This window comes from Kryptolebias marmoratus, linkage group LG13 (assembly GCF_001649575.2).
Source record: "Kryptolebias marmoratus isolate JLee-2015 linkage group LG13, ASM164957v2, whole genome shotgun sequence".
In the NCBI taxonomy this organism is placed as follows: Eukaryota; Metazoa; Chordata; class Actinopteri; order Cyprinodontiformes; family Rivulidae; genus Kryptolebias; species Kryptolebias marmoratus.
The window spans coordinates 20,950,493-20,964,661 of NC_051442.1; the positions used below are offsets into that span (position 1 = coordinate 20,950,493).

Consider the following 14,169-nt stretch of genomic DNA (forward strand, 5'->3'; position numbering starts at 1 on the left):
AAGCAGTCGAGTGATGAGATGAAATCGTTGAAATGCAGGATGCAACTAAAGGATTGTTTCTGTTGTACGTATCTGCCAGGACGACAAATGCATTAGGTGTGTTTTCGTAGCCTCGTTGGCGCAGTAGGCAGCGCGTCAGTCTCATAATCTGAAGGTCGTGAGTTCGACCCTCACACGGGGCATGTGACTTCTTTTCAACCTGCACTTGTGGAATTGCTACTGGCATTGTACGACAAAAAGCGCCCATGCTCTCCCATTGAGAGCAGTATTGTTGCAATGGATTATGTATCCTACTATCTCAAACAGTGTTTTTTTCTTGTCTTCTTTTTTGAAGTCTTTAATTTAATATTCACAGCAATCCTAGAATCATTTTGATTTTTTGTCATTTTAATGGTTTTAAATTTTACTTGAAGATTTTTTTTACTGTTTTTTTTTTTACCATAAACAAATGTGAGACAACACTAAATTTAATTTTTACATCTTTACAAAGTTTTATCAAGGTTTCTGTGTTTTTTAGCTTTAATATTATTATATTACATTATTCATATTCTTCTATTCAATAAAGGCACAATAAAACTGTCCTCTGAGCCTCCCATGTTGAACCTTTTTTCCTTAACAAATGTCAGCTGTCTCAGTTTAACTTTGAGGTTGTGCTGCCCTCTGTTGAGTAACATGTGTGGCAGAGATTTCCCATATAAACATCCATCCATCTGTTGTTTTTTCCCCCTTCTCCTTTCTTGGGTGCAGGGAGCTGATGCCTATCTCCAGCAGTCACTGTGTGAAAGGTGGGAGACACCCTGGACTGGTCACAAGTCCATCACAGGGCCAAATACAGACAAACGAGACAGACAACCATTCACTCTCTCACTCACATCTAAGGACAATTTACCCTATAAACAATGTAGTTAAAAAAAACTAGAAACTGATGGAATCACAATGGTATTAACATTTTTGTTTCACATTTTAGAGAAATATAAAAACAGATAAATGTTTTTTTCATTCAGATCTTGCACTAAGTTTACACATAAGAATACAGTGACACCTGCATGTATAGGCTCAAGGAAGTACAACATGTAGGTGACAGAACAAGTAAGATGGTGGTGCAGATAAGGTGCTTAATCTCTACTGAGTTGTTGCTGTAAACTGAGACAGCTGCATGATGCTAACTGCCTGAGAACTAACAGGGCATAGAGTTCAGTTTTTTCATTCAGTATTATTTGTGATTGTGTAACTGTGCTAATATTCTTAGTAGGGCTACACAATATATTAAGAGTTTATTGTCATTGCAGGATCAGTGAGCACAATATCAGTGTTGCAAAGAACTGCCTGCACTGCAGTAAATCATCGGCCATTATATTTCTAGTACCATGTATTCATGTTCTGAATGCTGATAATTTATTTGGTCAAGCCAATGAACTTTTACTGGCCTTGATAGCTACACTCAGTTTAGATCAGGGGTGTCAAACTCCAGGGCTCAAGGCCCACTATCCTGGAAGTTTTAGGTTTTTCTGCTCCAACACACCTGATTCAAATGGTTTAACTACCTCCTGACCAAATCAACAATTCTCCAGAAGCATGTCCACAAGTCATTAATTTAAAGCAGGTGTTTTAAAGCAAGAACACATCTAAAACATGCAGGAGAGTGGCCTTTGAGGGATGAAGTTTCACGCTTGTGGTTTAGATCAGAGATTCTTAACCCATGGGCCGCGGCCCAATTGTGGGCCGCGAGCGCCACCTTGAGGGCCTCAAAAGAACAATGGTTTTTAACATTGGGCCGCAGAGGGCCACGGGACTGAATTGAGTTTGAATAAGGTGCAATACACTTTCTCACCACTAGTAGCGGTAGTGCGCCACTCAGATGTTGAACAACCTTTTTAATTCATAGAAGAAGAACCTTAGCTACCCGCCGAGAATGGAAACTTATTTTAAACGAAAAGTAGAAGGCAAAAATGAAGGCAACCCTTCAAAAAAGTCCAAAGTTGTACGAAAATATAACGCAGACTTTATTAAATATGGTTTTGTGAATGGAGGAAACGAGGTAGAGCCAAGAGCTCAGTGTGTGGAGTGTGGACTAATGCTATCCAACGAAGCATTGAAGCCTTCCAAACTAAAACGGCATCTTGAAACCAAACATCCAACATTGGTTGGGAAAACAGTGGAATTTTTCCAGAGGAAAGAAAATGGTCTACAGGTGCAGAAAAGGTCTGTTTTGTCACTGACTCTAAACTCTAAGTGTGCTTTGAAAGCCAGCTATCTTGTAGCCAGACGCGTGGCACAAAGTAAACAACCCTTTACTATAGCGGAGGACTTTGCTCTACCTGTCGCTGTGGATATGGTCCGTGAGATGATCGGTGAGACTGCTGCTAAAAAGCTGCTGACCATCCCACTCTCAAATGACACCGTGAGTCACCGTATTGCGGATATGGCCTCAGACATACAGCAGCAGCTTCTGGAAAGGATAAAATGTAGCCCGTTTTTTTCTGTGCAACTAGATGAGTCCACTGATGTCACAAATGCTGCGCTGCTGCTGGTTTTTGTTCGCTATCGGTGGGACAGTAGTTTGCATGAAGACATACTGTTTTGCGGAGAGCTCCCAACACGAGCTACAGCTCAGGAATGTTTTCGCTGCATAGACAGCTACTTCACTGAAAACGGTCTGGACTGGCAAAACTGTGTGGGTGTGTGCAGTGACGGCGCAGCGTCAATGACCGGCAGGCATAATGGTGTTATCAGGCAGATACTTGATCGTGCACCAGAAGCTAAATGGACCCACTGTTTTCTTCATCGTGAAAGCCTGGCAGCAAAAAAGATGTCACCAGACTTACAGGAGGTAATGGATGTAAGTGTGAAAACCATCAACTACATCAAAAATAATGCTGTCAATTCCAGATGTTTTGCCAAGCTTTGTGAGGACATAGAAGCAGATCATCTTCAGCTGCTCTATCACAGTGAGGTGAAATGGCTCTCAAGAGGACTGGTCCTCAAACGTTTGTTTGAGCTGAGGAACGAGGTCTTCTCTTTTCTTACTGAAAAGAAATCAAATCTTGCTCATCACTTTATCAACCCAAAGTTCACAGCCAAACTGGCCTACCTCTGTGATATTTTTTCACTGCTAAATCAGCTGAACACCTCACTTCAAGGAAGAAATAGCAACATTTTTTTTGTTGCAGACAAAGTTCAAGCTTTCAAGAAAAAAATTGCTTTGTGGACAAAAAGGGCCCAGGAAAAGAGAATGGACATGTTTCCACTTCTTTCTGACATTTTGGAAAACTCCCCTCAGGTGAAGATCAGTGACTCTGTCTCCCAGCACCTCTCACAGCTGGCACAGAAATTTGATGAATATTTTCCTGAAGATCCCAGGGAGGGACAGATGTGGATTTTGGACCCATTTTCTGTGGATCCCACAGCAAATGATGTTGCTTTGCCCTCACATCTGGAATCCCAGCTTTTGGAAGTTTCCACTGACAGCACTTTAAAGTTGCAATGGAGCAAACTGGACCTGTGTTCCTTCTGGATTTCTGTCTCAAAGGAGTACCCATGTTTGGCACTGAGGGCTGTGAAACAACTCCTTCCATTCACAACTACATACCTGTGTGAGTCAGGGTTCTCCATTGTGGCCACAACCAAGACCAAAGCCAGAAACAGACTCAAAGCAACACTGGAGGCTACTCTAAGAGTGAGCCTTTCCCCTATTCCTCCCAGACTGGATCTGATCGTGTCTGAGAAGCAGGCCCAAGTGTCTCATTAAGAAGTAAACAGAAAATGAAAGTTGAAACTTGTCAAAAGCTGTTGTTGATGTTACTGTTGTTGTTTATTTGTCACTAATATGAAGAGCAGCTTCTGGTTCTACCATGCAACATTTTATAAGTTCAAAAGATTTATCAAATACATTTGCAGATACAGATATATTTTAATTTGCATTTTATTAAATTTATTTTTGTAGTTTATTTAATTTAAAACACTTTGAATGTATTTAATTTAAAGAAACTTTAAACTTGTCAAAAAGCTGTTGTTGATGTTACTGTTTTTTTTTGTCACTACTATGAAGAGCAGCTTCTGGTTCTACCATGCAAAAGTTTAAAAAGCCTATATTTTCATTTGCACTTTATCAAATTTATTTTTACAGTTTTTTTTATTTGAAACACTTACATTAAACATTTTGAATGTATTTATTTTATGACTACAATTTTATTTATTGAATTGTCTATTTTTGTTATTGTTTATGTTGTTAAATGTATTTTTGTGTTGATAAGCCTGAGTGGTCTGTTGACTGACCGTTGTATTTGTTCAAATAATTGTTATGGGCAGGTTACAATATAAAAAAATGTTTGTCATATTCATGTCTTGTGATTATTTGACAGGATTTTTACTTTTAAACTGTAAGTGTATTTAATTTAGTTATAATGCAAATACAATACAAATTAAACCAAGATTTAGAATAATTATCATTTTGATCAGTACATTGGTAATATCTAACTGGGCCTCGTGCATATGCATTGATGAACAGCTGGTCCCTTTTAGGGGCCACTGTGCATTCAGACAGTATATGCCCTCCAAATCTGGAAAGTATAGATTGAAGATTTGGGCTCTTTGTGATGTGCAGACCTCATATATATGGAGGCTCCAAGTGTATACAGGAAGGTCTGGTTCAGAACCTAGAGAGCAAAACAAAGGGATGCGGGTTGTGCTTCAACTCACTGATGAGCTTGAGGGGCACACTGACAACTGACAATTTTGTCACATCTTTTCCACTTGCTGAGAAGTTGCAGAAGAGAAGGATGGCCCTTGTTGGGATACTCCCAACAACATCCCACCACAGCTGCTCAACATCAAACACAAAGAGATGCTTTCTTCTGTGTTTGCATTCACGTGCAACAGGACTGTTGTTACTTATGTCCCAAAGAAAGGCAAAAATGTTACTGTCTTGAGTACCAGACATTGTCAAGTCAAATTTATTTATATAGCACTTTTCAGCAACAAGGCAATACAGAGGATTGTCTGGACTGTCATGGTCCTACTAGCCCAAGGCCAGGTCCAAGAGAAGGAACCACAGGTCCAGGAAGAGGAGGATGAACTGCAGCCAGGACCTTCCAGAAAGCAGAAACAGTGTGTCTTCTGCACGCAACCCATAAGAGTGTCGAACCAGTGTGCCAGATGTGTTACACATGCATGCAGATTGCACCTTACTGTAATCTGCAATGTGTGCTTTGACCCATGAATGCATGGCAAAAAATCCTTAAAAATGGTTTAGTCTGAAGTTATAAAACGTTTCTTTGTTGTAAAGCGAATAATTTCTTTTGTCTTCCAATTTTTATTAAAGTTTTATAAGAGGTACTGTTTTGGGACCTGAGGGTAAAGAGTGTCGGTTTTGCTTTAAGCTCTCATTGCTCCAAAAATAATAATGCATAAAAATCACTGTTGCTATTATTTTGGACCTGGTCTTTGCTGAAACACCCACATAAAAATATTCCACTTTGCAGTTTATTTTTGGAAAATATTGCATGTTTTGGGTTTTTCTTCTTCAAAAATCAGGATTTTTTTTGGGACAAAACAGGAATAAAACAGAAAAAAAAATTTAAATATCAAAATCTTTATATCTCTGGATAGGTCTGAAGTTACTGAAAAGATTTATTGCAGTGAAAGTGAAAAAAAATTAAATTTGATTTTTTATTACTGTTTTATAAGATGTACCATTTTGGGTCACACAGGTAAAGAATGTCAGTTTTGGTTTTAACTTTCATTTTAAATAAAAATGCATAAACATCAATGTTGTTATTAATTTTAAACATGGTCAAGGCTAAAACACCCACATCAAAACTTTTCTAATTCAGAGGTTTTTATGGAAAATATTACATATTGTGGACTTTTCTCCTTCCAAAAAATCAGGCATTTTTGGACAAAAAAAAAAACAAAACAGAAAAAAGATTTACAAAATATAAAAACTTTATATCTCTGGATAGGTGTGAATCAGTTGAAAAGATTTAATGCAGTGAAAGTGAAAAAAAATTAAGATATAGAATTTTTATAATAATTTTATAAAGTGTACCATTTTGGGACACAAAGGTAAAGAGTGTAAAGTCATTTTAAAGGTGCCCCAAGGGTTAAACAATATTATCACACATTGCAAGTTGTTTTAATAATGTACAGCCATAATACCTAGACTCAAAGGCAGAGCATGATGGCATTATTAGCAACTCAACTCAGCTGTATTACAACAATGTGCCGATGCTTTCAGTAAAGCTTCTTCGATGCATAACTCACAGCAATCTACTGTAAACGTTATTTCTTCCAAAAACAACGGACTTTAAGTTGATACTCAGTCCCAAGCAGTATCTCATTTCATTATCTTTAGGTTTTAGAAGTCAGACCTGCTTTTTGAAGTAATCATCAGCAACAGTTCTCTACAACAAGCTGTATTGTTAGCCCTTTAATTTATTTTCAGTCTAGTTCTTGTAAACAACAGTTTAAGACAGAATGCTTTCTCTTTGTCTCTTTATATAAACAAACAAACAAAAAAAAACTAAAATAAGTGGTGACTATACTGGATTAAATTTGAAAACTTCTTAACCTGCTGATTTAAAAATATATATCAGTCTGTAATTGGCCTAACTCACTTACAGAAACTAAAAAAACCTCTCAACAATTTCCCGTCAGCTATATTACAGGTCAAGTCGCAGTAAGACGTAACTGATCCTCTCCAGTAACAATTTCTAGACAACCACCAGAGGCTATGCTTGTCACAGATATCAGCTGTGTTATGTTTTAAACAGTTAGAAATATTAATTCCTGCTGAACCCATCATGCATGTTGTACAGCTGTGTTGCAACTGACATGTGAGGCCTTGCCCTCTTAAATGTTCCTCCTTCTGCAGCTAATTTATTGCAGAATTTATTTCAGAAAAAATAAGACTTGTAATCATGCTCGATTAAACACAACTTCCATCAGGATTTAACCAACATGCTAGAGAACACAATGTTCCCTAACGTATTGAATATGCTGATATACAGTGCCTTGAAAAACCTTTTTTTTACTCCTTGAACTTTTCCATGCTTTGTCACTCTAAAACCACAAACTTCTAAGTATTTTACTTGGATTTTATGTGATAGTCCCACACAAAGTAGAGCATAATTCGGAAGTGGAAGAAAATAAAACATGGCTTTTGACATTTTTACAAATAAAAATCTGAAAAGTGTGCCCTGCTTTTGTATTAAGTCCACCAGGCTCGATACTTTGTACAACCACCTTTTGTTGCAATTACAGCTGCAAATGTTTTGGGGTATGTCTCTGCCAGCTATGCAGGGCAATTCTGGAAGAAAACCATTTAGAGACTGCAAAACACTTTAGATTGGGGCAAAGGTTTACTTTCAAGCTGGACATACTCCCTAATCATACAGTTAGAGCTACAATAGCATGGATGAGATCAAATCCCAGTAAAGTACTTTGAAGTTTGTGGTTGTAACATGACAAAGTGTGGAAAAGTTCAAGGGATGTGAATACTTTTTCAAGAAACCGTACATATGAACTCTTCTGCAGTTATGGTATGAAAAAACTGATATCTTGTGGTCATTTTGAGAACTAGTTGTGCTCTCTTTGCCCGCATGCCATTCACTTGCTCTCAGTGAGAAACCCATCGAGGTCTGACGAGTGTTTGAAGTGTGCTCCAGGAAAGTGATCCACTTATTTATAGATCTTTAATTAGGTTGGCTCTCTTGAGGTTTTGCTGGGCAGATGATGAGATGTCTCCCTCTTTTTGTATCTTTTTTTTCTGTCAGCCTCCCCTCTTTCCCTCCTCCAACCCCTGTATCAGTACTCTATTTGTTGCTGGCCCCCTTTATCACCACACCCTGCAAGTTATGATGCAGTTCATGGGGAACACAGTGTTGCCCTATATTGCCACTGGGGCTCCACCACAGGGTTTTATTTGAGCTCAGAGCTCCTTGTGGATGAAACACTAGCTGAACGGTGAGTTTACTCTCTGCATGATGCATCTCTTAAACACTGCCCTGCTTTGTTTTACTCTCTGTGAGCTTTTAATCTCTCTTCAGTGCTTCGAGGTTATCTCTGTTTGAAATGTGGGGGCTGATTACAGCTTATTGAATTTCTCATCCTGGAGTGTGTGTGTTCTGTGTGTTGAGTTTCTCATTGTCCCTTGCACTGGAGTTACTCAACTGCTCTGGGTTGTTCTGGAAGGGGGATTGCGCAATCAAGTGCTGGATTGCACTACTGTGTCTCCAACAAGAAGAAGTGGCATTATTCAAGTGTTTATTAAAAGATGGTTGTGAAGAATGCATCAGAATTCCATTGATGATTAAATTAGCTGTTGTTTAGAGTGGACTTGCAGCTGAGGTGCATGTTTTGTACAAACTGCACTATTTAGCACCTGTTTCAATTGCTGGGTTTCCTAACTAGTTAATTTCCCATTAGCGTGCGTCACTAAAGCATTCTGTTGTGCAAAGCTTTGTTCTTCCCAGTGCAAGAGAACAAATTACAGGGTATCTTGAGAACGACTGTTGATGTGTGGGGTTTGTGTGTGTCCTTGAGGTTTCAAATCTGATGAAAAGCTTTTGTTTGTGGTTCCCATAGAATGCCAAGAGCTCTTTAAATGTCCCACAGCTGAACTGTGTGATATTAGTTTTTCTTTGCATAAAACCTGCATAAATCTGACTGCAAACATACTAAATAAGTTTTAAATCTAAGTTTACAGCAAATTTTCAAAATGTGTCATCCAAACTTCTGCAATTTGTAAAAGAGTCACTGTCCTTTGTTGTAATATTGGCATGTTGTCATGTCTTTAGCTTCAAAACCCTCTGAGCATGAGCAAGAACACGAAAACAGGAGCCAGAGGCCTAAACCTTAGGGCACAGGATGAAGCTCAATGTGTAAGTGTGTTTTTGCATGAGGGACTGACAACTCCACCAGATGGTGAACTGCATACCTCAGTGTCAGAATCGCTCGTCTCACCCCTCACTGACAGATTCCTATGGGACCAAAGGCTCTGTAGTGAGACACTCTACCTTGAGTAAATGCACCAAAGAAAACAAAAAGTAGTATTTTCTTTCACTTTTAAATCCATAGTTATGTCAATATGGATATATATTTCTGTTCAGTTTTTTTTATGCATAAACTTGGGAAATTTTTGTAAAAGTCTGAAATATTTTCTCGCAATATAGCACTGTCTTTCACGTTGCACCCTTCTAATTTATGTCATATTCATTTCTCAAACAATGCACATTGTTAATAACCATTGGGGATGTATTTCCAGAAGACAAAGCTGATGAGACTTGCTTGTGCTCTCAGTATTAACACCATATGCCATTCAAAGCACTCATTAAATCATGCACAAGGCCGATCAGGTTACCCGTAACATGTAGGAAACAGCAGCAGGAAAACACTGGCTGCTCAGTTGGTGTGTGAAAGAGGTTTCAGAGTGCGTGTGAGTCTGTATTAGTTTTGGACTGGTATCAGTTTGGTGATGCTGAATTTGAAGTTATGTCTCATGTTTTAGCAGGACTTCCTTTGGGTGAGAAAAAAATGGCAAAGTGTGGGGTCCAAAGTGAGCTACCTCAAATGCGTCAACTTGTTACAAAGCAGAAAAATGGAGAGCTGACAGGTAACAGTAGCATGCAGCTGAGCAACAGATCAAACACACATTGAACTCATTAGGACTGGGTGTAGCATACATTTGACGTTAACTGGATGCAATGAAAATTAGAGCAAAAGGCAATGGTTTAGAAAGGTTAAAGCTGTCAAATGTATTTTTTTCTGTCACAGAAATAGAAACATATGGTTTTGGACTTCTTTTAAAGGACACTTTATGTTTTATTAAATAAAAGATAATTCTATTTGTCAACTGGTGCAAAAAAAATCTTTATCAAAAAAGAAAAAAAAAGTTTGTCTTGCATCTGAACAACTTCTATTCAAATATGTTAATTTCTTATGTTTATTTGCACGTGTATGTCTCTGTGTGATCAAACGCAGAGCCTCAGGTGGATGAGAGGAAGGAGAGAGACAGGAAAGAGTGTGAAACTCTTGTTTTATGGAAAAAACCTCTACTCACACTCCACTATTTCTTCCTGGAACTGCTCATCAACCTTAAAGGGTGCATACAGAGGTGAGGATAAGGGTGGGAACCAAGTTCTTTCCAAAATACTAGCCTGTTTCCACAAATTTGTACTCTTACTCAGACAAGCAGTTCTTCTGTTTTCCATTTCAACTACAGTTTTATCATAGGATGTCACAAACACTTTTAGCATTAAATATTTCACATTTGTACTCAGTATGTAAAAAAATCTGTAAAATGTTAATTGTAGAATTTTAAGTTATAAACTCAAATCTCATTGGCTGAAAAAGCAGTACGTAAATGGGTCTTTTAGTCTCTTTGATTTGCTAAGGCCTCAGTAGACTTGATAACAGCTAAGAAAAGTTTGCATACATGCCATTTTTAATATGAAAGTGGTATAGGTATTGCAAATATTCTTAAGCAAATAGAGAAAATGATGAAGGCAATAAAGAATACTCTTTGCACTCTCACTCACCCAAAAAGACATCCGACACTGGCTGACCTTGACTGTCTCAGTGCTATCAACTCATACACTCTTACTTATTCATCATAATTGCCAAAGCATAGATTGAAAAAGATATTTTTATCTGAAAACCTATTGTTAGCTTACTTATAAAGCAACAGTATCTGTTTGCCTTTATTCCACATTTGCACATTCCACATACTACACAACATGTCTTAAACTCACTTAATAATCTTTGTTGACACAAAGGGCCCAGAAGAAGGTCAGAGTGTACTCTCTGGGGCCCCTTTGTGGTTAAGTGTGCCAGGACAACGTGTTTACGCTAAAACTACAAGAGGATGTGGTGAGCCGCAAGCTCCACGAGCAGTGTTCTGACTGAGAGGAGCAGCTACACTCGAAACACGTGCTGTTCTAACTGCTAGTCTGGCACACAACTGAGCGTTACATGGTTTACAAGTGTGCAGTGAAGCTCATCTTGATTGGTTTTAGAAGTGGTTTGTAATCTACAGCATATGAGTAGAGAAGCCTCAATACATCATACTGCCCATTGCTGTGGTTTTGTTGTTCTTAAAATGTAAACAAGTTATTGACATAATGAATGGATTGGGATGGAAATTTAATGCAAAGTCCCCCCACACCAGCAGGGGGCCCCCAAAAGTAACAATGCTTAGTTGTACTATAGAGAGTTTTTGATTCACATATATTTTAACTAGTGACAGGTCCTGAAGTTGAAGCCACATGGAATGAGCACTCCTAGTGCCTGACAGCAGTAGTTTTTATGTCCCAACCCTCCATGTAAACAAATGGGCCATTTTTCTGATTAAAAAACAACAACAAACAAAAAACACTTTAGATAATTTATTTTGTTTGTTGATTTTTGTTGGTTAACATAACTCTTACCTTATGCCGTATGTTTATATATGATTTCTGAAATACATTTAGTTTCAGTAAGTTATTTGAGGCTTTAAAAAGTGTCATGTTACACTGTGATTGATGCTGTGACAGCAAAAATTGAGTTTGGTGAGAGTGTAGGTGGGACTTTCATATTGACAATACAGCCCCATGTCCCGAGTGCACAGATTCTGGTTCCAAAATATAATATTTCAGCACCAAAAATACATTTTGGCTTAAGTTTTGGACAATGGAAGTTAATGGAATCCCTTTGTCTATCTTTATGTTGATGTATTTTCTTCTGAGTAGTATAACATGTTGCTAGTTTGATGTCACATTTAGTATAATTTCTTTTTTTTTTCAATTTTTCTTCATGTTATATTCTTTTTACCTTGTAAAAATAATGAAAAACTATTATAAACAATGCTGACAGGAGAATAAAATTACTGGTAAGGTCCTAAAATATTTCCCATTTTTTCAGGAGCAAGGACACAAGTCAAGAATATCCTGAGAGATAATGTCCTTCTTTTGTTCAGCCAGTTTAAATTTCTGAGCTCTGGAAGCTTCTACAAAGTTTCCCTAAACACTAAAGCTAATAAAGCATTTAAATTAACTGATTTGATTGTGATGCAACAAACAGTTTTAGTCAATTTATGAAATGCATCACATCTTTTTGTATTATTTTTCAGCATACTAGTAAGCTATGGTAAGGCATTATTGTGTTATTTATACATATGGGGTGGAGTGGGGGAGATCAAATTCAGTTTATGGGCCGTCTTTGGACACAAACAAAAGATATTTATTTATTAAAGTATTTTGTTGTTATCAGGTAGCTGATTTGCTACATTAAAATAATCTAAAAACAGACTAAAGTCGATGTTTTGCTCTACTGCGTAAGTTGTTACATAACATTGTATTGTTGAGTTCAGCCCTAGCTTCACTGCTTTTGTGCACAAGCACTAATGCTAATATGACTCTTTCAATAAAGTGACTCATTAACAAAATTAGGAAGGTGGGGCAAAATTGACTGCACATAGTAGTCTCCAACTATAATAGAGTGAAACATCTGAACTGCAAAATGCAGAGTTATTTGTTTCCACTGTGTGCAGAATTTGATATGATATAAGGATGACATTTTATTTTTTGAACCCTTAACTTAAAGACAAGCATGCCTCTGAGCGATTACATAAACCTTGAACTCATTTGAATCTCTTCAGTTCAGTTTATGAAAATTAAAAACAATGTTGTTGGTTTTTTTTGTTTTTACATTAAAGCCATCTTGAAACTTCTCACCAACAGCTAGCTAGCTAATGTTTCCTTAAAAGATTTGCTCATGCTTGGAGACTACAGACAAGATAGGCAACAGCTATGTAATGCCCCTTTTCCACCAGCTCTAAAGGTCCCGGCTCCACTCTACTCAGCTTGCTTTGCGCACGTTTCCACCTGCATTTTTTCTAGGCCGGTCCCCTCTTTTTTGGTCCCTGCTTTGGAGTAGGGCCAGCGGGCCGGCCCTGCTTTCGTGGGTGACGCAAGCTTAGCTCCTGTTCACTCATTGGTCATGGGTGTGGTCAGATTGAAGCGTAAGAAGAGCAAAGAAAACTATAAACAACAGCATTAGCTTACCCTGCAACGTTTATGCCGTCTGTCCCCCAGCTGAAGGCGCTGTAAAGCCTGAAATCTCCGGCGGATAACAGCTGTCCTACTCCGTGCAACAATCGCGGCATCCAAAGCATTTCTTCCACTGCGCCTCTCTTCCTGAAGTCTCAGGAGAATCCCTATAAGTTTAAAAACACCAACAACACAGGGCCAACATTATCCATAGCTCTTCCATTGTCTCCACAAATGACGCCAAGTTTCGGTAGCGCTGCCCCAGGGTCCCCTTCCAGTGGGAAGGATTAGAATGCCCAGAGGGCTTCCTAATTGGATGCCCAAACCACCTCATTGTTCACTGTGGAGGAGTGGGAGCTCTTCTCTGAGCTCTCCCCAGCCTGACAGAACTTTTCACCTCATCTTTAAGGCAGATCCCCAACCACCCAATGGAGGAAGCTCATGTCAACCACTTAGATCCACTATCTCGGTCTTTCAGTCATGATCTATCCATTTTGACCATAGAACCATTGGAACGTAGACAGACCAGTAAATTGAGAGCTTTGCGTTTTGGCTCAGCTCTTTCTTCACAACAGACTGGACCAACGCCCTCATTAATGTGGCTGAGGCCCCGATCTGTCTACCCATCTCTTCCTCCATTTTACCATTGCTTGTGACTAAGACACCCAAATACTTGAACTCCTCAGCTTGAGACAAAGACTCACCCCCGACTTGAAGGGAGCATTCCATCTTTTTTGGTTAAAATAAAAAGTCTAACAGCCTACTCACATTTCCCCTCCTAACCACTGTTTTCTTGTTGTTCGCTTTCCTTCTGTCCCTTCATGTCATTTTCTTTCTGCCTTGATTCTCTTCTTGTCTTTTATCCAGGCTTTTGCAGCAAAGACAGATTGTGTTTAGCCTGCTGATCCTGCTTATCCTTCTCTCTATTGCCTACCGTATTGAGGGACCACACCATGAGGTGATTTTACACTCTACCACTTGCATATAAGATTACAGTAAATGTCATGAGGGGTCAGTGAATTTATTTGGTTTATCCACTTTATTAGGTTGGCATTGCAAAAGTGATATGCTGCAAGTTGAAGTGTCTGTGTCTAATTTGTTTCTGTGGTGGATGGTGCTTTAAAAAAACAAAACTCTAGAACACTGA

At 38.5% G+C, this 14,169-nt stretch overlaps 1 non-coding gene across 1 annotated transcript; it reads left to right on the forward strand.

Annotated features, from left to right (window-relative positions):
* The first annotated feature begins 109 nt into the window (after positions 1 to 109).
* On the forward strand, positions 110 to 182 carry trnam-cau. Its single transcript has one exon. It is a non-coding gene; the product is annotated as a tRNA-Met (tRNA).
* The last annotated feature ends 13,987 nt before the right edge of the window (positions 183 to 14,169 follow it).